Below are 25,217 nucleotides of genomic sequence, written 5' to 3'. Positions count from 1 at the left end.
GTCGATACTGCTACTAGATTCACCTTCAACTTCACGGATCATAGAGTGCGGTAATGAGGCAATACAAATCTTGGATCGATACAGCCTAGACATTTAGGATTTCCAGGCTATTCATTCTAACACAATCAATAATCTTCAGGCTTTTCATTCTAACTACACATTCTGTAAAAAATAACATAATACTCTCTCCATCCCAAATTATAAACAATCTTGGTTTGTCTAAAATTATAGAAAGAATTACATAAAATTATAGAAAGAATTACAAAGATTGATATACTATAAAAATATAATTAATAAAAATCTAATAATACTTATAAATATTATTATTTTATTTTTTAAATTTGGTCTTAGATGTTTTTGACTCTCTAAGAATGACTTAGATAAAGTACTTGTTTTTTTACATTTAATTTGTTTTAGTTTTCGGGATCAGATGGTAAACAGTGTGAGTGCCCTGTTGTCGTAACAGGCTTATTTGGGGCAGGCACCCCTCTCGCAATTCAAAACGCAAGATTTTACCACTCATCATTTCCCTTTAGCTGCCTGAAGGATCATGCTTCTGAACAGCGCACCCGCTCACTCTTTTATCGCACTTACCAGCTGGCCTCGTCTGTTTCGCTGCCGATGTGGGACTAAAACGACTTCCCTTCATCAGTTGCTCCCATGGTAACGAGAGTGATCAACCGCTGATTGGGCTTGGAAACCTTAAGTTTCGTCAGAGCGAGCTGGGCCGGGCCCGTTAAGTGTGGTGGCGGGCTCGGTTGGCCTCCCGGGCGCCACGCTCGAGACCGACCTTCGTCCTCGCCTACTACCACTGCGAGGCGGCCTGGCGCGCCTGCCGCTTTCCCCGTCGATGCACGCGCACTCCGCCTGCTCGTGGCCTACTGGCCTCGCCCTCTCCACCCCGTGCGGCTCTGGACTCTGGAGCTCTTCTCCCGGCTGCATGCTCTCCGCCAGGTCCCGACAGGTACGCCGTCCGCACCGCGCTCCTTCTTGCGGGCGCCGAGCTGCAGGAACTGCTGCTTGGGGCCGGGTTGGTAGCATATGTTGTTGTTTCGGAGGCGCTGTTGGACATGTACGCCAAGGCTGGACGACCGCTGGATGATGTTGTGACTTGTGAGGGTGTTCGACGGGATGCTGGAGATAGACGCTCTCTCTGTCGCGTGGAATTGCATGGTCATTGGGTATTCGAGGGCCGGAGCTTTTCAGCAGAGCGCATGTTGAAGCTGTTAACATGGCGAATGGCCTAGGGGCCATGCCTGACGCCTGAGCGTGCTCAATGCCTGTGGAAATTAAAGGAAGGTGAGCTGTTGAACGGAAAGCAAATCCACGGCAGGATGTTGCGTTGTCTCCCTTTGACTTAGATGCCGCTGTTGGGAATGTGCTACTGGACACGTATGCAAAGTGGAGCTGCGTGGACGCAGCGGAAGCGGTGCTTGCAGGCATAAAGGAGAGGAATGTGGTGACCTGGTTGACTCTCATTTCTCGTTTTGGTGGCCATGGCTTGGGAGAAGAAGCCTTGCGGATTTACCAGGAGATATTGGCTAAGGGGTGAAGCCGAACTGCATCACATTCACCTCCATCCTATCAAGTCAAGTTGCAGCCACTCGACGCTTGTATCTGAAGGCTAGAGGATCTTTAAATCCACGAGTAATTATGGTGTTGAGCCCAATGATGACCACTATGCATGTATGGTTGATCTCCTGGGCCATGCTGGAGCCGTTGAAGACGCTGTCAGGTTCATAACACTGCTGGAGACGTCCTCTTTTGCCGAGGGCTTCTGGGTTTGTCGAGGGCTACATCTCAGGCACTCGGCAAAGGGGGTCTTTGCCGAGGGCCAGCCCCAGGAGCCCTCGGCAAAGCTAGCCCTCGGCAAACAAACGGCCATCGGCAAAATAAATCTTTGCCGAAGACCTAGCCCTCGGCAAATATGGCCGGATGGGTCATGGCGGCCACTGGCGTCAGTCTTTGCCGAGTGCCCGCCGTCAGACACTCGGCAAAGATTTTTTTTTAAATATTCTTTGCCGAGGGTCATTGGTCAGGCCCTCGACAAAGACCCCCTTTGCCGAGGGCCAGACTAGATCATCGGCAAAGAGTTTTTTTTTGTTTTTTGAACCCAGTTTTTTTGTGGTGCTATAATACATTATTTAAATCTCAATTTTAAAATTTGGGCTAAATTTGAATTTTTTTGATATATTTCCCTAATTTATTTCTTTTCGTTGATTTTTTTTGAATATTTCAAATTTGAACCGTAGGTGGATGGAATAATGCAATTTAGTGATTCGAAAAATGTTATTTATGGTATTTGGTGTATATTGAGTCTCTATCCACGAACTCGCATCAAATTTCGGGCATCTTCTTCACGTAACATGACGAGAAACTTGTCGGAAAAGTGTTTTTAAATTATATAAAATCCATACGAAGTCCGAAAATCATGAAACTTATCGAGGTGTCATGTTATCGCATGAGATGTCTGGGTTTTAGGCATCCGACGTCACAACTTGCTCAAAACCTTCTCAAATTTTCACCACAGCCTACACATGCGATAACATGACACCTCGACAAGTTTCATGATTTTCGGACTTTGTATGAATTTTATATAATTTAAAAACACTTTTCCGACAAGTTCCTCGTCATGTTACGTGAAGAAGATGCCCGAAATTTGATGCGAGTTCGTGGATAGGGACTCAATATACACCAAATACCATGAATAACATTTTTCGAATCACTAAATTGCATTATTCCATCCACCTGCAGTTCAAATTTGAAATATTCGAAAAAATCAACGAAAAGAAATAAATTAGGGAAATATATCAAAAAAAGTCAAATTTGGCCCAAATTTTAAAATTGAGATTTAAATAATGTATTATAGCACCACAAAAAAACTGGGTTCAAAAAACCAAAAAAAAACTATTTGCCGAGGGTCTAGCTTGGCCCTCGGCAAAGGGGGTCTTTGCCGAGGGCCCTGGATCCGGGCCCTCGGCAAAGGGCCAACCCTAAATCGGCCAGCCGCCCAAATTCCCCGCCCACAAACAAAACAAAAATCTTTGCCGAGGGCCTAGCCTGGCCCTCGGCAAAGGGGGTCTTTGCCGAGGGCCTGGCCAATGGCCCTCGGCAAAGAATATTTAAAAAAATTAAAAAATCTTTACCGAGAGCCCTGGATCTGGGCCCTCGGCAAAGGGCCGAACCGTAAATCGGCCAGCGGCCCAAATTCCCTGCCCAGAACACCGGCTGCTTGACGTCGCCGCAGCGCGCTCGGCCGCCCCGCGAGCCCAGCCGCCCCAACACCGCCCCGCCCCCGCGTGGCCCACCGCCGCTGTGTGCCCCGCTGCCCCGCGCTCGGCTGCCACCGCCACCCCGCATGCCCCTGGCCCCTGGCCGCCAGAGGAGGAGGGAGGAGGAGCAGGCCACCAGAGGAGCCCCACCCCGCCGCTCGTCTCAACCCGCCGGAGGTGCCCCGCCCCGGCCGCGCCGCCCACCCACGCCCGCCAGCCGGCCCGCCCGCCCCAAGGAGGAGGAGAACCTCCGCGCCATCCGCCGGCCACCGGAGAAGGAGGAGGACCCTGCGCCACCCGCCAACCCCGTCCACGCTGTCCGCCGTGCGCGCCCCCGTTCCGAGCAGAAGGTGGGAGAAAGGGAGGAAGAGGAGAAGGGGAACAGGAGAAGAGAGGAGGCCGAGAAGAGAGGAGGAGGAGGTACCCCGCCCCGGCCCCTTGACGTCGCCCCGTCCGCGGCCTCCGACGTCCCTCTGACGTCCAGGTATGCCCTTTCCTCGCTTCATGGTGTACAATGCTGGTGAAGGAGGAGGTCTAGGTGGAGGTGGAGAAGGAGGGTAGTGTGTTCGTTGAGGTGGTGGTGGTGTGGTCGTTGTGGTGGATGTGGTGGTGTGGTCATGGTCGTTGTGGTGGATGTCGTGGTGTGGTCGTGGTCGTGGTGGTGGTGGTGGTGGTAGTGTGGTGGTTGTGGTGGTGGTGGTGTGGTCGTGGTGGTGGAGGTTGTGGTGGTGGTGGTGTGGTCGTGGTGGTGGTGGTGGTGGTAGTGTGGTGGTTGTGGTGGTGGTGGTGTGGTCGTGGTGGTGGAGGTGGTGGTGTGTTGGTGGTGGATTAATATATATCTGGCTATCGGCCATCGTGCCGTATTTGTTCCCTTGATATGTGGTTGTCGGCCATCGCGTCGGTTTTTTCTTGCAGGTTTTGGAAACCTCCCCGTACAGGGGAGGTTCTGCCGAAATTTTCAACTTATAGTATTGTGTTTCTTCTTTTGCAGAGAAGAGCACGTCAGAGGGGACTCGACGACCCCGATCCTCTTCGTTGGCATTGCGGGTCTGCCTGCACAGCATCGCCTCATCACTGCCCCGACTCGCCACTGCCCCGCTAGCCTGACTCCACCACCACCCTAGGTATAAATAAGCCCTCCTCTCGTATCATTGTCTTAGATCGCGTAACCCAGTTAGGCGTCTCCCATCCGAAAGAGATACGGTCGTAGGTATGCGGATCTTTGCATATCTACGACCGTATCTATTTCGGATTGTCCACGTTTTTTGGACAGCCCGTGGATGCGTAGATGGGTTAGTTTCCATGGTCTACTCTGGTCCGAGACCGAGTTTTGGTAGCTCTTCCCTGTTGTTCTTTGGATACACACTCTCCCTGGCAGGACGTGTATCAGGAGAACAACGGGGAGGTGCTGCTGAAATTTTGTCTCGGAGAGGAGCGGAGCCTAAAAACTGACCTCATCTACGCATCCGCGGGTGGGATTAGGACCTATCCTCACCTATTAGATATTAGGAACACCGCGTAGATGCAATTGATGGTCACAATACTGTGTGATGTAAATGTTAAAGGATGGAGGACCGTCAGTGGATGTACACAGGCTGGAGAAGCAGCAATGACTATGACTATGAATGGGTGAAGGGGACAGATCGTTTCTTGAAACATGCATTTGGCCCAGGAGCAGGAGGACATTCTCTAGTTTGGTGTCCCTACAGCAAATGTGACAACAGGAGAAAGGTAGACGAGAAGACCACGGGTAGACATCTTGTGTTCAATGGTTATACGCCTGGCTACCAGTAGTGGATCTACCATGGTGAAGCAGATCGTATAAGAGCGGAGGTGGTGAGAGCACGCCTCGAGGCTTTTGATGATGATGCCGGGGTAGCAGACATGCTAGATGACGCCCAACAAGCTCACTTCACTGAATGACGTGAGAAGGAGGAGATGGAGGAATCCACAAAGGACTTCTACAAAATGTTGCACTCGGCACAGAAACCCCTTCACGAGTGTACAATGATTTCTCAGCTGGATGCGGTTGGACGCATAATGGAGTTGAAGGCCGAGTTAAACCTGAGTCGAGAAGGCTTCGATAAGATGTCAGTCGTGTTTGGCACCATGCTATCGGAGAAGCACACTTTGCCGACGAACTTGTATGAGGTAGAGAAACTCCTTCGTATGCTTAAGATGCCGTATGATAAGATACATGTTTGTCCGAAGGGGTGCGTCCTATTTAGGAAAGAACACAAGGACGCAAATTATTGTCTGAAGTGTAAATCCTTCAGGTACCTAGAGGTAGACTCTGGTGATGGTCAGAAAAAGCAGCTTTCGATCCCCACGAGAGTGCTACGGCACCTTCCTTTCCTGCCGAGGATCAAACGTCAATTCATGATCGAGGAATCTGCGAAACAGATGACATGGCACAAAGATGGCAAACGGTACAATCCTGGGCAGATGGTACATCCGTCTGATGCTGAAGCATGGACGTACTTCAATGACAAACATCGTGACAAAGCAGTTGAGGCCCATAACGTACGTGTCGCGCTGGCAACAGATGGGTTCAATCCTTATGGAATGCTAGCTGCCCCATACACATGCTGGCCTATTTTTGTTATCCCCCTCAATCTCCCTCCTAGCATCTCCTTTCAACGGCATAACGTACTCTTGTCATTGATAATTCCTAGACACCCGGGGAGTAATATGGGTGTGTTCATGGAGCCTGTGATTGATGAATTGATCCACGCTTGAGAGAAGGGGGTATGGACATACGACCGAGCTACAAAGACAAGCTTCAAAATGCACGTTTGGTACCACTACTCCCTGCATGACTTCCTGGCGTATGGGTTATTTGCCACCTAGTGTGTTCACAGGAAGTTCCCATGCCCAATATGTAAGGAAGCTGTGAGGTTCATTTGGTTGAAGAAGGGTGGCAAGTATTCATCGTTCGACCAGCATCGTCAGTTCCTCCCTCTAGACCATGAATTCAGAGAAGACATCAAGAGCTTTACGAAAGGTGTCAAAGTGATAGACCCTAAACCGCACTTGAGGACTGATGTTGAGGTTCGTGCTCAGATAGATGCTCTCATGCCCAATGAAGAAGGTGGTTTTGTGGGATATGGTGAGGAACATATGTGGACTCATAAGTCCGGCTTGACGAGGCTCCCCTGTTTCGATGACCTTCTTCTGCCACATAATATTGATGTAATGCACACTAAAAAGAATATCACCGAGGCACTTTGGGGAACTCTCATGGACACTGACAAGTCTAAGGACAACATTAAGGCTAGAGTGGACCTAGCGATGTTGTGCGATAGACCGAATCAAGCGATGCAGCCTCCTAGTGGCCGAAACAAGAACTGAAAAAGGCCTAAGGTCAATTTCGTCTTGCAAATCGATCAAAGGAGGGAAGTACTAAAATGGATCCAGATGTTAATGTTCTCAGATGGATATGCAGCGAATCTTAGCAGGGGAGTGAACTTAGGCACTCTGCGAGTCAACGGGATGAAGAGTCATGACTACCACATATGGATTGAGCGGCTTCTTCCGGCGATGGTCCGAGGCTATGTCCCTGAGCATGTTTGGCTAGTGCTGGCAGAGTTGAGTTTTTTCTTTCGCCAGCTTTGTGCCAAGGAGATATCTCGGACCGTCGCTCAGGACTTGGAAAAAGCGGCACCTGTGTTGCTCTGTAAGCTAGAGAAGATCTTTCCACCCGGCTTCTTCTTACCGATGCAGCATCTGATTGTGCACCTCCTGTCTGAGGCACGTTTGGGGGGGGGGGGCGTGCAGGCCCGTTGGTGCTATCCAATCGAGAGATGTCTAAAGACTCTTCACAAAAAATATACAAATAAAGCTAGAATTGAGGCTTCCATTGCAGAGGCATGCCTTCGGGAGGAGGTGGCAAACTTCACAACGAAATACTACAAGTCAAACCTTCCTAGCAATCATAATCCACTCCCTCATTACAATGCTGGCGAAAATGAATCGACCCTCAGCCTTTTCCAAGGCCAACTCGGCAGCGCAAGTGGATCAACCCCGAAGCTATTGGGAAATGAAGAGTGGCGCAATATCATGCTATATGTGTTGAATAACCTTACCGAGGTGCGGCCGTTCATCAAGTAAGTTCTCAATGAACTTGTTTCAATATGCCGTCACTATTCTGCATCCAACCCCATTGATTCTCGTTTGGATAGGGAATTTGTTCGTGAATTCTGGCATCAATCAAGGGATCCTACCTCGCATGAACAAGACACCCTTGTTTCGTGGGGTGCGGGAGCGGGGAGGCCTAATTTTATTTCTTGGTTCAAACAAAAGGTAATGTCCAATTTAGCTCGTACGTTCGATCGTCCAAGGTGATCGTACGTTTAATTAATATAACGATCTATCATGCTTCACCTTGCAGGCCCAGACCGGTTCGTCCATGAGTGATGAGTTGAAATAGGTTGCAAACGGCTGTGACATTAGGGTGAAGTCATTTACCGGCTATGACGTAAACGGATATCGCTTCCACACAACAAGTTACGAGCAGATTCGGCCCAAACGAAAAACCACAAATAGCGGAGTTTGTACGCCCGGCACTGATGGCCTCGACTATCATGGTAGAGTTGAGGAAATCTATGAACTCTCATTTTATGGAGACAAACCTCTTAAACCTATCATGTTCAAATGCCACTGGTTTAATCCTCGATCAACGAGACGAACCCTCATCTTGGGCTAGTCGAGATTCGAGAAGATTCCATCTATCCTAGAAAAGATGTCTACATTGTGGCTCAACAGGCCGTGCAGGTGTATTATACTCGATACGCCAACCAAGACAAAGAGGATCTTAAGGGTTGGGCTATTGTGCACCAGGTATCTCCACACGGTAAACTACCTGCCCCAAACGATGATGATTACAACTTCAACGCAAACACATATGATGGACAGTTCTATCAAGAAGATGGGATACAAGGCACGTTTGAGATAGTCTTACCCGAAGCAATCGAAATGGAAGTAGACAACGAAATGGTTGATGATGAGGTCGATGGAGATGTGGTGGTAAATGCCAAGGACATAGCAATGCTTGAGCGATTACTTCTAGGCAATGACTACGATGACAACATAGAACCTTCGGATAGTGTTGCCCATTTGGACAATTTTGACAGTGATGATGAGACCTATGATCCCAATCATGAATATTATTCCTAATACATGTAATACTATGTTTTTTTAATTTATGTTTTGTTTATATATTTTGAATCTATTTCTAATATATGTACTAATTAGTCTTGTTCATTCTTTGTGATTGCGGGTGATTGAACAAAGATGACAAGCAGACGTCCACGCCGTGACACGCCCTCGGTTTATATGAGAGACCGCCCTCTCCTTCGAGGTGAGGGGTCATCGTCCGAGGTAGCGTCCGTAGGAGGTGACGAGAGGATGACCAGGGGTAGCAGCCGCAGGAGGCAGCGGTCTCCTCCCTCGCACGTGACGAGGTGCTAGAGGAGGAGCACGTGACAGCCATGGCCACATCCTCGTTGGAGGACGAGAGGGGTCAATAGATGGGCGAGTGAGGCGAGGCGCTCGAGGGTGAGGGAGGCGAGGGGCTCGAGGGCGACGGAGGGGGTACCGCTACTCGGACTCCCTATGAGCGAGGTCCCACGAGCCTCCCTCCGGTTCTGCTTCCTCACAACCGCCTAGTGATTCGGCCTATGACAAAGAGGTAAGTAACTATAGATGTTATCACAACTACTTCATAAGATATATTGGAAATCATAAGAGAAACTGATAAATTTTCTTAATCACTTGTGCAGGGCCTGGTTGGTTTTGTCAGGTACTCCAGCACGCACCCCCGCGAGCATCCTTGGTGTTTTGTGTAGGAAATGGTACCCCGGCATTGTGCAACTGTCTGAAGAGCCGGTGGTGCGGGAGCCGGCCTCCAACTAGGACAGGTACGCGCTGGTCACGGATGACACTTACCGCAACAAGCAGGAGCGAGTATTGGCGGAGTTTTGGATAAGTTTCTCTCGCACAACATTGCTTAATACATCTCATTCATTGGTTAAATGTTTTATTGAAATAATGAATGGATACATCGGTTTTGTATGCAGAAATTTTCAAGGCCGAAGAAGGACTTGAGGCCCAGGCGGATCGAGCGGCTACCGCAGCTTGTAGGAAGTACGTCACCGAGATGCACCACCATGGGCGCGTCCAAGCCCACATAGACTACTACAGGTCGGTACTTAAGTAGTCCCTCCCCAAGCCTCAAGCAAGACTGATTACGCTGACCCGGGACCAGTACCTTGAGGTAGGCGGATAATATTCATAATGATTCGTTTTGATATTAAGTGGTTCAATTTCATCTTCTTATATGTCAAATACTCAATGACTTGTAGGTGATTCCTTGGTGGTGCCAATCGTATCCCGAGTGTTGGGCCATGATCGTGGACAAGTGGGTATCATAGGACTTTGTTGGCACGCACGAGAGGTTGCGGGAACAGCGTCTGATGAGGCAAGGTCCAACTCACCATCAAGGCAGCCGCAGCCTCCCTGGATACAAACAAGCATACGTAAGTGATTTCTTTCATTTATTTTGATGCTCAATTCTGCTTGATTTCTCACCATCTTCTCGTCTTTCTCGCAGGAGGCTGCGCACCCGGGCGAGGAGGTATCAGAGTTCTCTACATGGGCTATGTCCCACATGGGCAGGGCGTCGTCCTCTGTCTCCTTTGACCCGGCTGCCCCGCCCCAGGTGTACTCCGACCCGAACATATACACTAAAGTCCAAGAGTACACGTCCTCAGTAAGGGAGATTTATGGGGAAGATTAAAATGTGCGCACTGAGCCCATTGATGCAGAGACGACCATGAGGCTCAGAGGAGGCAAGAAGCACGGGCGGCTGTGGATTGCAGACGGCGCCATCGACTCCACCACTGTTCCCTCCCTCAACGCTATCCGAGCACGGAGCACGAGCTCCAGCCAGCCCATACGCTCACGGCCTTCTCCAGCACTGCAGCAGGTCCAGGCACTCCAGGTAATTCCTGTTTTACTCGTCGTACGTTGATATTTACACACCTAAATTAGATTTGCATTACTGATACATTGAAGTGAAATATTGCAGGCCGAGCTGCAAGAAACAAAAAGGCAAAGTCAAGAGCAGAACGCGAAACTGACCGCACAGCTACAGGCCCAGCAGGTCGCGTTCGAGGCCGCGCAGAAGCAGATGGCGGAGATGATGGTGATCATGCAAAGTCTTGGACAAGCATCGGGTGTACCTGTACAATTTTCAGCTCCTCCACCTCCTACTCCTACAACTACTCCTATAAGTATGAAAGTTTACTTTTCGCTTGTGCTTTGCATGTATGTCGGCGTTCGTGCCGTTGTGGATGTCGGCGTTCGTGCCGTTGTTTCTTGCAGGTTTTGGAAACCTCCCCGTGCAGGGGAGGTGCTGCCGAAATTTTCAATTGAGTCTAATCTTTTTGTATTCCTAGATTACTAGATGCAATCTCTAAGTTCTAAAACTGTTTTCCCGGATTACTCACACATACAATCTCTGCTCCTTTATGCAGTCTCCGTCCACGGGTTCCAATCAATTTGGTAGTGCGTCACCGAGTGATCCCGCCTTTCCTTCACCACCATCTCATAGGCTACCTTGATGAGGACTAGTGCTAGATGATGTGGTTGGACTTTATTGTAATATTTGTGGTTTATGATTCTGACTTGTGCTTGGATTTCATGAACTTGTTGTAATAAACATGTGAATGATGATGAACATGTGACTTGTCGTTGTAATATATTGTGATTTATGGTTCACAATTATGGTTGTGATATATTGTGAGAAAATAGGTTCTGTGTGATATATATATGTGATGGTTGATATATATATGTATATATATGTGCAAAAAACTTTTTTTTTTAAATTTCTGCCTCTTTGCTGAGGGCAATGACCAAGGCCCTCGGCAAAGAAGGGTCCTTTGCCGAGGGCCGTTTCATTGCCCTCGGCAAAGATTTTTTTTTAAAAAATAAAATTTATGCAACATTTCTTTGCCGAGGGCCATGGTTAGAGGCCCTCGGCAAAGACTTTTTTTTAAAAAAATAATTTTTTTTGCCGAGGGCCTGCGTGGAAGCCCTCGGCAAAGATTTTTCAAAAAAAAAAGAATAATTCTTTGCCGAGGGCCGTCCCATTGCCCTCGGCAAAGATTTTTTGGAAAAATTCTGCACATTTCTTTGCCGAGGGCCATGGTTGGAGGCCCTCGGCAAAGATTTAAAAAAAAAGAATAATTCTTTGCTGAGGGCCCCCGGAGACGGCCCTCGGCAAAGACTCCGTCCCAGGCGCCGGCGCCGTGACGGCTGCTTTTCTTTGTCGAGTGCCCGATAAAGGGCCCTCGGCAAAAACCCTCTTCGCCGACTCAAAATTCCCCGAGAGTTCTTTGCCGAGGGTCGCCCTCGGCAAAGCCTTTGCCGAGGGTTAATGGGCCTTTGCCGAGGGCCTCAGGCCCTCGGCAAAGAGGCCGTCTCCAGTAGTGTAAGGATGATGCTATACAGCATAGTAGTGCTAGTGTGTGGGGAGCGTTGCTCCCTGCTTGTGCCATGCATAAGAACATTGGTGTTGGGATGATTGCAGCTTACAGGCTTATTTGCGTTAGATAGAGAAGAAAGAACTGCTAGCAAGTATATTACTCTGGCATTTATGACGCAGTTGGTCAGTTTGATTGTGTTATAAGCTTAAGGTCAAGGATGAGGGAACTTAGCATGGTGAAGACACATGTTGTTCCAGTTAGGTGGTTGTGATGGGAAGAGCTCATGCCTTCTACCAAGGCAGCATCCCACAGATGCTCTGGATTTTAGACCTCAGAATCTGAAGATGAACATCCGATTGGATTGCTGCTGGGCGTCACATGAACAGATTGTTTTATCATGTGAATCAGGGAATTCATGTGTTGCTCTAGGAAGTGCTGGAGGACTGTATACTTCTCATGACCAGATCCGGAGTAGCATCCTGAAGTATGAAGTGCTAGGGTGATTCATTGGAGGCAATATTGGACTCCAACAGCAGTAATATTGGCTTCTGATGAATTGAACTGGACTGCAAATGGCTCAGACCAAATGATTCTGAACATTGTGATGAAATGTGAGGAAAGAGAAATGATAAACTTCTCCTAAGGTCAATTTGCAACCAGTCAATGAGTCAATCAGAGCAATAGCAGTTCTCTATTTGAGGTAAGCAGTAATCAGAGTGCACTCATATTGAATTATTGATTCTTGAATAATTCTATCATTTTATTGGGCTAGGTCAATGCTAATTTCATGACACTGAAAATTTGTGCAGCACGACCCTCAAGAGATGGTGCAGATCATTATTTCCTCCAAGCATAGAAATGATTTCATCGGACAGCAGGTTTGGTATCTGATTAATAATTTAGTAATTATTTTGCCTGTTGATGGAAGTCCATCAGAGAACTCAATGCACACAATTTTTCCCTCTTGAGATTATGGAAAATTAAACCATTCCACATTTTCGCATGTTATTATTGTCATGGTTGTATGCTATTTTGTTGATAGAGGCTTGTACTGTAAAAGCATCTTCAAGAGTTTCCTACTTTTTTCTCCTAAAAACTTGTAGTTTGGTAACTCCTAAAAAGATTTAGGGAGAAAAAAAGAAGGTTATCTCCAAAAGTTTCTAATAAATGACATCTAAAAATCAAATTTGGTAATTATCATTGTCTTCTTCCTCTGAGAACCACGTACACAGAAGCAGGGCGGACGGGCGGCTGCCGGGCGGAGCAGGGCGCGGGCATCCGGGTCGCAGGGCTGTTTCCTCGTCTGGCTTGCCGCTGTTGTCGACGTCGGCGGTGCCGCCAACGTTGTCTTCTTCCTCTGAGAACCACGTACACAGAAGCAGGGCGGACGGGCGGCTGCCGGGCGGAGCAGGGCGCGGGCATCCGGGTCGCAGGGCTGTTTCCTCGTCTGGCTTGCCGCTATTGTCGACGTCGGCGGTGCCGCCAACGGCAACAGCAACGGCAGGCAGTCGAAAACGTCCTCACCATCCCCATCGGCAATTCGGCATCAAGCAGAAGGCGGTCGTCGACCAGCTCACTGATCTGCGATGGCGGCGCGAACGAGCAAGGAGATGGTGGAGATGGGCTAGCAGGGGGGCGCGAGCGAACTAGGAGTAGCAACCGGAGCGCGACGGAGCTATGAGCGGCTTGCAGCCTCGCGAGGTCGAGGAGCATGTGGCCCTGCGCCGGGTACGGCCCGAGAAACCTGGCTCGCGGCAGGATCCGCGCGAGCCCGACTGCGCGTAACTTTGCGCGTCAAGGGCTCAGTTTTTGGAAGCGCTAGAAGATTAGGAGGCAATTTTAGGAGCCGTTGGAGAGAGATTTTTTCACTTCTTTCTAAAATCCAATGATTAGGAAAAGGTTTAGGGAACTCTTGGAGATGCTCTAACTGGTGCAAAAATTGCTGCTTTGATGTAAATTGTGTAATGCATACCAAAATATTTGTATATTTATACCGTCAATATCTGAGCATGAACCTAAAATAAGAGAATAATTAAATATTTGGTTACAGACACATTCTAATGTTGACACACTTTGTTAAGGCCTATGGTAACCTACTATGGCGTTGTCGATTGCTTATGGCTCTGAAAAGACTGACACTTACACGACAGGCACACTGGAGTGCTGGTGGTTCTCCAGACATAGTGGTTGGCGGCTCCCTCCTCCCCCTCTGTCGGCTCCGAGTCCGCGACCTCGGCTTCGTCCTCCCCCTCCGTCGGCTCCGAGCCCGCGACCATCGACGCCTCGGCCGCTCCCGAGGAGGCTGCACTGCCGTCGCCCCCGGCGGCGGGGCATGGCCGTGGGTCCAGCTCTGGTGGACGCGCCGCCACCTCCACTTCGGTGCCGTCGCCGACAGGAGCCCCGACACCTGCTGCGTCTTCCTCCGGTGACTCCGTGCGCGCGGACGCCGGAGTGGGATCTGGCGCGGGGGGCACCGCCGCTGCGGTCGCTGTGCACGCGGGAGCCGACACTGGGTCCAAGCTTGGGCCTTCGAGTCCTGCCGTGGTGCTGACGGGCTCAGCCACTTCCCCCACCCTCTCGCCGACTGCGGCATCGTTTTTCCCGGTTTCCTACTCAGGAGGACGCACGAAGCAGCGTCGGTGGGCGGACGACGACGGCGAGGGGCCCGGCGACGAACGCCCCGCATCATACCGGAGCAGTGGAACTCCTGTGGAGCCCATATGGATTTTTAGATAAAGTTCTATAGTGTAGAAGGATTGAGACTTAAGATCGAACAATAGTGTTGTTCAGCCCCTGAAATATTTCCTAGATCCGCCGCTGCCCGCATCCTACCGATGGTACCTGCGCCCCCTCGTCCATTCGTGGCTCCGGGCCGCGGCAAGGCGGATGCTGGTCGCCAGCAATCCGGGCGTCAGCGGAGGAGGAGCGGCAGGCCACGCCCGTAGATGGTGTGCGGCTTACCTGCCCGTCCTGTGGAAGGGCGCATCCCTGCTCGCCAGCGCCTTGGCCACCGCGGACGGGTCTCCGCCCCAACGCCGATGCGGCCGACAGCCTCCACGGTTGAGCCTCGCCCAGTGCAGCTCCCGCAGGTCCGGAGGATTCCCCAAGAGCTCCATGCTTCAACTGCCTTTCCTACTCGCATCGAGTAGCGACCTGCCGGAGGCCACGACGCTGCCTGCGCTGCCGCGGCTTCCACCACCTTGCCAGGGAATGCAAGCGGCTGAGGTCTGCTGCGACGACGTGTGGCGCACCGCCACGGCACACTGCACGTGGAGGCAACCCACCGGCCTCCCCGCGCCCGTCCCAGGACGCATCTCCGAGGTCGGATGGGACCGTGGGTGGTGCTGCGGGGGACGCCGGTGGAAACCGGCAGCGACGTCGGCGGCGCCGGAGTAAGCCGGCGATGGATGTCAACGTGGGAGTGCCAGCCGACGAAGCCGACAGCATTCCGGCTGCCTCTTCTGCTGCACTCTCCGTGCCAGACCCTCTGGCATTGGGGTCGCGCGCGTGCGAGGGACCTCCCGCGTGGTTCGACCCTGGAGGAGTTCGCTGCCTCGCTCGTCGTCGTGGGCCGGCCAGTTGGAGCGCCAGCACCGGGATGCCCGCCTGCCTTGGTGGAGGCCTCCCCGGATGTTGACTCGCCCCCGCTGTTGCCGGTTGTTGGGCAGCCACACGACTCGCCGCTTCGGGGCGCGCAGGGGCAGCCACACGACACGCCACTCCGGAGGGAACAGCAAGACGCCACTGCGGAGGTCGAGGCGCCATCTGCCGAGCCCTCCACCCCTCGGGGAGTGCCGGGGCAGCCACACGACACGCCACCTCGAGGGGAGCAGCATGACGCCGCTGCGGGGGTCGAGGCGCCAGCTGAGCCCTCCACCCCCTTCTCGGCCAAGCTCAAGAGGTTCTCCGACGAGGTGTTGGTGAAGGCAGCCACCCCGCTGCTGTCCAAATCGAAGCCGCGGCGCGCTCGGACGCCGGCGACCTTCGTGCAGCCCTCCAGGAGCAGGCGCATCGCTGCCCAGAAGCTCTCTCATATCCCGGCCGCCAAGCGCGATGAGTACCTTCTCCTGCGCCGGTTGGGGAACCTCCAAGGAGAGCCAACGCAGCCGAGTTCCGCCACGGCGAGCTACGACGACATCTACGGCGAGCCGTTTAAAGCTAGCCATGCTGCCGCGCTTGCTGAGCTCTTCGAGCCACGGAAGCGCAGCACGCGAGGTGCGAAGGATGTCCAGGGCTGAGGTGCGCGAGCGGTGGCGCGGACCTGGGTTGTCGCTTAGTGTGTAATTAGTCCTAGACTCCTTTCAATTGGGACGCTATTAAGCTAGCTTGGGCTTATAAGCGCGTTGTGTGCGGTTCTCCGCGTTGTACAAGGTTTTTTCTCCTCTACCTTAATACAATAATACGCAAATCTTTTGCGTATTCGAGAAAAAAAAAAACTATGGCGTTGTCCAAAGGAGGATGCAATGCTCTACGTTGAGACTTAAGATTAGGATCACATACTTTTGATTCGTTCATGATACGCATGGTATGGCGACTGGCGAGAGAAAACTATGGAAAAGGTACCAAGCTTTATCAATGGCTAATTGCTAAGTGCTTAACCAGGCACCTTGTTGGCAGCGTCCAACAGTGGCTTTATCCTGATCTAGCTTCGTGACAACAATTGCGTACTGCCCAAGAGCATCAAATATTGTTTTTTCAAGTTGTTACTGGCGGCTTTTAGCCTTCGGGGAACAAAGAGACATCCAGCTTCCAACTGGGGCAGCTTCCATGCCGTGTGCTCTCTCCCTGTGCCATCCAATGCAGATAAGCCTATGACTATTTTATTCCTGATGCAGATTAACATTCTGGGCCATGTAGTGTTGCACACTGATCGAGCAGAATTTGTTCAGTAAATAACTCAGTTAAGAAATTTGTCTCTGCCGACAGGAACTGTCAGTAATCGAGCTAAACACAGCGTTAAGGTGACATTATTGCAGAGAGAGTTTGCCATCTTTTTGGACTACTAGTGAAGAGCATGGAAACGTAATCCCTGGCCTAATTTTGAAGCCACTTGCACAAATCCCTCTGTGTTCCAGATTTCCGGGAATGCAGCTTGATGCCATATATGTAAAGACAATAATCATAATACTTCAACTATTATTTTCTGCTCTTTATAAAGAATAAAGAACTTATTGAGCGGCCAACACAGCTTATGAACTAATCTACTGTAGCAAAACTGAAAAAACCTAAGCTAGTTGTTTTCTATCTTCAGCTTCTTTTTTAGATACACTTAGTCAATCGGTGGTCTGGTTGTGTTTGGTAGTCTTTGGCCGAGTACAATTGATTGAAAAAGCCTGAGAGCCCGGTCTGGCTGTGCAAATGGCACCATGTGAGATGCACCTCGCACTGTGGCCAAGGTCAGAAAGTTGCCATACTCCGTCACCCAACCTCCAACCTAGAATTCAAACGGCCAAAGATATTGCCATGGTCAGAAAACTTTTATTTGCATCAGAAATTCAGAATCTTGTTTATACAATACAGCAAGGTTATCCATTGTACAGAAACAGTGGTTACAGAATAAAAATATACCTGGTCTTTGCGGAACCAAGTGCTGTAGGGGACTGTGACATGCAACCCCATGGTGTGAGCTAACTCTCGCACAAGGGTTCGGCTGCCCAACAAGGGCACAACAGAGTCTTGATCTCCACTGTAGTGTTGTCATCGTGTCACAAGATATTGGCATGAAGCAAAACTGATTATATCTGAAGTAAAGAGAGTTACATCACCTGAATACCCAGAGTGGTATCTTACAACAACAACAACAACAAAGCCTTTAAGTCCCAAACAAGTTGGGGTAGGCTAGAGTTGAAACCCAACAGAAGCAATCAAGGTTCAGGCACGTGAATAGCTGTCTTCCAAGCACTCCTATCTAAGGCTAAGTCTTTGGGTATATTCCATCCTTTCAAGTCTCCTTTTATTGCCTCTACCCAAGTCAACTTCGGTCTTTCTCTGCCTCTCTTCACGTTACTATCCTGACTTAGGATTCCACTACGCACCGGTGCATCTGGAGGTCTCCGTTGCACATGTCCAAACCATCTCAACCGGTGTTGGACAAGCTTTTCTTCAATTGGCGCTACCCCTAATCTCTCACTTATATCATCGTTCCGAACTCGATCCCTTCTTGTATGACCGCAAATCCAACGCAACATACGCATTTCCGCGACACTTAGCTGTTGAATATGTCGTCTTTTCGTAGGCCAACATTCTGCACCATACAACATAGCAGGTCTAATCGTCGTCCTATAAAACTTGCCTTTTAGCTTCTGTGGTACCCTTTTGTCACATAGGACACCAGACGCTTGCCGCCACTTCATCCACCCTGCTTTGATTCTATGGCTAACATCTTCATCAATATCCCCGTCCCTCTGTAGCATTGATCCTAAATATCGAAAGGTATCCTTCCTAGGCACTACTTGACCTTCCAAACTAACATCTTCCTCCTCCCGAGTAGTAGTGCCGAAGTCACATCTCATATACTCAGTTTTAGTTCTACTAAGTCTAAAACCTTTGGACTCCAAAGTCTCCCGCCATAACTCCAGTTTCTGATTCACTCCTGTCCGGCTTTCATCAACTAGCACTACATCGTCCGCGAAAAGCATACACCAAGGGATGTCCCCTTGTATGTCTCTTGTGACCTCATCCATCACTAAAGCAAACAAATAAGGGCTCAAAGCTGACCCTTGATGTAGTCCTATCCTAATCGGGAAGTCATCCGTGTCTCCATCACTTGTTCGAACTCTAGTCACAACATTGCTGTACATGTCCTTAATGAGCCCGACGTACTTCGTTGGGACTTTATGTTTGTCCAACGCCCACCACATAACATTCCTTGGTATTTTATCATAAGCCTTCTCCAAGTCAATAAAAACCATGTGTAGGTCCTTCTTCTTCTCCCTATACCGCTCCATAACTTGTCTTATTAAGAAAATGGCTTCCATGGTTGACCTTCCGGGCATGAAACCAAATTGATTCATAGAGACCCGCGTTATTGCTCTCAAGCGATGCTCGATAACTCTCTCCCATAGCTTCATAGTATGGCTCATCAACTTAATTCCTCGGTAATTTGTACAACTTTGAATATCCCCTTTATTCTTGTAGATCGGTACCAATATACTTCTCCTCCACTCATCAGGCATCTTGTTCGATCGAAAAATATGGTTGAACAGCTTGGTTAACCATACTACAGCTATGTCCCCGAGGCATCTCCACACCTCGATTGGGATACCATCCGGTCCCATCGCCTTACCTCCTTTCATCCTTTTCAACGCCTCTCTGACCTCAGATTCTTGGATTCTCCGCACAAAGCGCCTATTGGTGTCATCAAAAGAGTCATCCAACTGAAAGGTTATGTCCATATTCTCACCATTGAACAATTTGTCAAAATACTCTTGCCATCGATGTCGGATCTCATCCTCCTTTACCAAGAGATGCTCCCTTTCATCCTTAATGCACTTAACTTGGTTGAAGTCCCGTGTCTTTCTCTCACGAACTCTAGCCATCCTATAAATGTCCTTCTCTCCTTCCTTCGTACTCAAATGTTGGTAAAGATCCTCGTACGCTCTACCCTTTGCCACACTTACAGCTCGCTTTGCAGTCTTCTTTGCCACCTTATACTTCACCCAGAGTGGTATCTTGTGCTCAACAATTCTTTGAAGTATAGGCAAGATGTTGATGTTGCCATCGGTATTGCTGTAGTTCAGGACACTGGCACACGATGCAAATAAGTGAATAACCCATGTGAGTTTGCATTGAAAGAAAAATGTGATCAATCTAGTACAAACTAATAGGCGGTTTTTCGTTAAGAAGAAAATACTCACCAAAATTCGAGTTGGCGAGGACCCAAACACCAAACCTGGGAAGTTGAGCTAGTCTCACTTCCTTGAGTTTGCATTGGAAAGATAACCAACCTAATGATTTACTATAATTGCTCTCTTTCTACATTCAGGCCTTGTTTAGTAGGGCTCCTCCTCAAAGGCTCCTCCGGAGGAGCCAGAGCTGTTTTAGAGGAGCCACATCCGAAACAGCTCCGGCTCCGGCTCCTCCCTTTTTCACTAAAAACGGCTCCTCCTATTAGAGTGTTTGGTAGGGCTCCTCCGCCAGAGCCGGAGCCGTTTGGGAGCCCTACCAAACGGCTCCTCAATTTTTGACAATTGGGCTTATGTACGTATCACTTCTTCTATTTATATGTATTTTCAAAGCCGTTGGAAGAAACTCTTTCGAGAACTATACTTAAGGATGTACGTAGTTAAAAACAAGCTTGAAAAATTCCTTTTTGGTGCTTCACTATATTGATGTACGTAGTTAAAAACAGTTTTTACAGAAGCATCTAAATTCCTAAGTATGGAGGGACAAATAAATTAGTTGGTAGCAGTAGGAACGGCACACTTACTGCACATGCTCCAGTGATATTTCAAATGTGTCCTATTGGCATGCAGAGCCTGCTGCACTTCTGGTAGATTGAAATAGAAAAACCTTTCGTAGGTCATGCAAACATCCACTCCCACACTGATTTCGTTGCCTGCAATGAAAAAAAGAGTCAATCACACAGGAGGCATGAAATGGTTCTGAATATTACCATGTGTAAAATGAGGAGCAAACATACATACTTTCGCAACCGTAGCTCCTGCATCACAATTGATGGGTAGCAGACATCAAGAATAACATCATAGTTGTTGATATACTCCCCAACTATATTGTTTGTTGGCTTCTGCAATGGCATCATTGCATGACTTGCTCTCGTTGTGGGGGCTATTGAAGGTGTAATCCTCAAAATCACAACTGTGGCTGATCGCTAGAAATATTTCATCAGAGATCATTCCATGAGACCAGAAATACTCATAGGTTGCAGGGACATCCCTGTCAAGCTTGAGAAGTGGATTCCCAATCTGTTCAAGGTAATTTTGAGAATTTTAAGTAAAACTTAGCAAGCAGAATGAAGTTTGATCTCAAGAGGACATTGACCAAGTTATTCTCAAGCACTTACGGCAACTCCCTTGATATTGAACTTGAAACCCTTTGATTTCTCGTTATGGGTGAGAAGTACATCAGTGAGTTGTGGTATATAATGCCCTGCATTGTTATTCATCAATACCATTCACTGTACAAGACAAACAAATTATACTAAACATGAGAATTCACACTTGAAATACTTTATTACCTGCATAACTCTTTCCAGTAAGAAACAAAGCCCTTGATCTGTACTCTGGAAACTTCTCATACCATCCCAACAAAAAGTGGTACATGTCATTAGCTGCATTGTTAAATACACAAACCATGAGATCCAGAATCCCAGGCTTAGTTTGCTATGATAATTTATATAATGTCAGAGCGAGTAACCTGTCCGCACATCTCCAGTGTTGTAGTCTGATGAAGTGTTGGAGTAAGACCATCCGACTCCGGCCGGTGATTCGACAAACAGAAGATTGGACGCTGCAATTGAAGGTAAAAAAGCAATGAACAAACTAAAGAGTTAAGACCTGACTTTGCATTCTTACTGAAGAATGGGATGAAAATATAACAGCATACAGCTCAACCTTTGTTCCACGATTTCTTGTTCAATCTGAGGCCTCGACCATCTCCTCTCAGATAAAATGGCCCTAGCTCTGTGAAAGCACCGCCTCCAACCGAAGAACAACCCGGACCTGACAATGAAATGGGCTGACTATGAGCAGGAGAATATCTGCAGCAACTTTAAAAGCATTACCTGATCATTCCATCAAGTTCATAGTCATTATTGTATAGTCAGGAGAATATCTGCAGCAACTTTAAAAGCATTACCTGATCATTCAGTCAAGTTCATAGTCATTATTGTAACTAGTAACCAGTGCACCCGAAGAATTTTTTTTAAATAAATTCTTTTCATCCATTGATCTAAAATCGAATTATGCCTGAAGCTTTCTTCCGGTGTGCCTTTTGCTGCGTGGGTATCAAATGATTTCTCACTTCTTTTAACATCCAGAGGGACCACACCACACGGAGCCCTATAGAGTAAGGCTCTAAACGGCCAAGGTCCCATGGTGACATGCAAAGATACCCTAGTAGTACTTCGTAAACATAACAGGGTATCAAGATGCAAGCTAATAGTGTTAATTCCTTGCTATTTTTGCTTGGTAGGTGTGGAGCAGGTAACGAATAGGAGCTACACCTTTGTTTCCAGTCCAGGAAACACTACCTGCCATAATAATCCCCACCTGAACATGGATGTCAAGGAATCATATGCTGGGTAGCGAATAAAAATATAGTTTTCCCCAAAGATATATTATATGTTAAATAAAGGCCTTCTTGATAAAATTGTTGATTAATATCAACTCCTGGTGCTGGCTACAGTACTCTAATCATTAAAACGCCAAAAAGAATTATAGATTCTTAAAACCAGGTGTTGATGTTTCTAATGAAACACTACAGCTGGTCAGCTGGCAATTTAATAAATACCGATTCCAAGTGTTGGAACATCAGATATGTTTTGTTTCTGCTAAAAATACCAGACGAAGCTAGTACAAGGCAGATAATAACAACCTTTTTTTTGAAACTAGGCAGATAATAACAACTTAACAAGACGGCCCAAAGACTAATCCAATGGATCTGTAAAAAAGAAAGTCCAATCCATCAAAATTCAAGAGGGACCGTGACAAAAGGGATTAAGATCCCTGCAGCGTCAATCAAGTCAAGTGAAATTCAACAACAGTCAAACCATTCAATTCTGAATTTCATCAAGGAAATTCAGATGCAAGAGTTCAGCAGGACGGCGGATAGATTACTAGCCGGAAAAAAGGCAGCATTTTCCACCAAAATTTACAGAGAGAGAGAGCTCCGGCAACCAACCTCCGTTGAGCCATAGCGTGAGCGGCTTGGCGGCGGCGTCCTCGTGCGCCTCGGCGAAGTAGTAGAAGAGGCTCCTGCCGGCCTTGACGTCCACGTCCACATACCCGGCGAACTGCCTGAACTTCACCGGCGGCTGGCCCGGCAGCCGCGTGACCAAATCCTCCGCCGGGAACGCCCACGCACCGCCGCCGCCAAGAACCCAGCCCACCGCGGCCAGTGCCAGCGCCACGGCTCTCCAAGACGCCGCCATTGCTGGCTCCTGCTGCTCTGCTGCAAGAGCCAACGGAACCGGGAGGGAGGAGAAGATATAGGAGGCGCGCTGCGGTTGCCCGGCGGACGGAGCTTGGGAGGGAGAAACAGTAGCGGCGGCCAGGGGCCTTTATAACGGGCGCCGAGACGAGAAGCCTGCGTGATTAGCTCGTGGGTTGTTGCAGGTTCAGTTTGAGTTTGTTCAGTTTCGCCCGCCGGTTTGTGTGCTGCAGATTTTCGGTAAACTCATGATGGGCGTTATCTGTGAGCAAAGTGTTTTTGGGTTTCAAAGTTCTTGGGAGTCACTGAGGATTTTGACCCACAAATACATAATGCAAAATCAAAACATTAATAATGTACGTGGACGAGTTTTCATTTCCTGGAGAACATGTATGTGGACTGTTTATTTGTATTTTGTATGATTATGTGATTTACCATAAATTAAAAGGTTTGGGAAGGTTGGAAAATATTTACACTTTACCTTTATATACTATTATTATGTGTTACAATAAGGTAGAGTAATGTGCCAGTTGTTTCGTAGATGGGTCTTTAGTGTTTTGGCAATCTTTCACTTATTGACTCTGGTACAGGATTAGTCTCACGTGCACTAAATGAGACTACCCATTCTTTGCAGCAGTACAATTCCTGTTCATGGTCTGCGATCTTCTGCATCTGTTCCAGTCGTTGAAATCAATCAGTCCTGTTCGCTTGTTGGTTTCAGCCAGCCTAAACTAGTCAGTCAACGGTATTTTTCTTTCACAATAAATCAGCACCAGCCAATTCAGAAACCAACCAGCGAACATACCGAATAATGGTATAAATTTTTTGGATCGCATTTCGATCATTGAATTATTGTTCTTTACAACATGGTACTATACGTTTTTAAATTGTTTGGAATCAACCGTCTTTTATACAAAGTATACAACTACTTCTCATATAAAGTATTTACAAAATATAGCAAACATATTCTGGAAGAAAAATCTACTTATTTAACTCAACAGTCAGAAAAAGTATTTTTTGGCCAAATTTGGAATGATGGACCTTAAAAAGCAATAGTTGAAATCAATACTGGTATAAATTTTTCAGATCTATTTTTTATCATTGAATTATCGTTCTTCTTTCAACATGGTACTCTGTCTTGTATACTACTAAAACTATTCTTGAAGGAAGATCTACTGACACCACTTCCAAAAATTTAGACTCGACGGGTAAAAAGCAATTTTTGGCCAAGATTTGGATGATGGACTTTAAAAAGCAGAAAACACTACTTATTTCTGACTGGAGGCAGTATAATTTGACGATTTTGTAGCACGATGCATTCTTGTTGTTGGCTAAATTTGGCATGAAAAATGTTTAAGGTAGGCATTACTAGGAGCTTAGCTCCGGAGTTAGGGTTGCTTGTCTCAAAACGGGCATTATCGGCTTATCGCTCCTACCTGAGACTGAATAGGTAGCCGTTGGAGGGAGTACCAGAAAGCGATAAGTAGCCATTTACTGCTGGCAGCCATTGACCTGAGTAGAGTCGGGTCAGAGGCCAGAGGCATTCAACCGCGTGCGTCAGCCGTCACGAAGACGGCAATGGCGTACTCGGCCCTTGTTTAGTTCACCAAAATTCCCAACTTTAACACTATGCAAAAAGAAGATTCCTCGTCACATCAAACTTGCGGTACATGTATGGAGTACTAAATGTTGACGAAATTAAAAACTAATTGCACAGTTTGGTTGTACTTTGCGAGACGAACGTTTTGAGCCTAATTAGTCAACAATTGGATAATTATTACCAAATACAAACGAAATGTTATAGTACGCTGCAGTGCTACAGTCCATCCGGCGGCGCCAACTCCGGCAGCAACTAAACGCGCCCTCGTATGTGGCCTCACCTCGTTCAAGGCTCATCATGGCAGATGCGGCCAGTAGCTACCACCCCCTGGATTTCTTGCAACAGCTCAGGGATGGCAGCATCTGCCGCTGCACTCAACCATATACTAGTATCTGTACTACAGTCCTGGTACTAGCCATCAATTAGGAGGCAAGGGAACTTAATTAGGCGGCTCACAGGATGATTATTTTAAATTAGACAATATCCTAAGTTCAATACTAAAAGTTACTGATAGCTCATGCTAGAGATCGGTGGACCTGGAATCTTTTGAGGGAGCAGGCAATTTATTGGATTAATGTAGTTAATACTTAGCAGCTAAAAATTAGCTAAGGACCAGTTTGGAACCTCAGCTAATAAGCAGCTAATGTCTTATCAGCCACCCAACTAACAATTAGCTATTAGCAGACTTCTTTCAGCTAACATAGCTAATAGTTAGCTGGGTAGATACAAACGGGGCCTTAATGGCTAAAT

General features: G+C 48.0%; 1 non-coding gene and 2 pseudogenes across 1 annotated transcript; 1 reads left to right on the top strand and 2 right to left on the bottom strand.

Moving 5' to 3' along the window:
- Positions 1-422: 422 nt before the first annotated feature.
- On the bottom strand, positions 423-531 carry LOC136462078 (small nucleolar RNA Z279/snoR105/snoR108). Its single transcript, XR_010760599.1, has one exon. It is a non-coding gene; the product is annotated as a small nucleolar RNA Z279/snoR105/snoR108 (small nucleolar RNA).
- Positions 532-850: 319 nt separating this feature from the next.
- On the top strand, positions 851-12,100 carry LOC136461405 (pentatricopeptide repeat-containing protein At3g57430, chloroplastic-like; annotated as a pseudogene).
- A 4,802-nt stretch (positions 12,101-16,902) lies between these two features.
- Positions 16,903-23,093, bottom strand: LOC136460005 (serine carboxypeptidase-like 42; annotated as a pseudogene).
- Between the last annotated feature and the right edge of the window lie 2,124 nt (positions 23,094-25,217).

The sequence above is a fragment of the Miscanthus floridulus genome, chromosome 6 (assembly GCF_019320115.1).
Source record: "Miscanthus floridulus cultivar M001 chromosome 6, ASM1932011v1, whole genome shotgun sequence".
NCBI classification, from domain to species: domain Eukaryota; kingdom Viridiplantae; phylum Streptophyta; class Magnoliopsida; order Poales; family Poaceae; genus Miscanthus; species Miscanthus floridulus.
The sequence above is the reverse complement of the archived record's forward strand: the minus strand, read 5'-3'. Positions and strand labels throughout refer to the sequence as shown.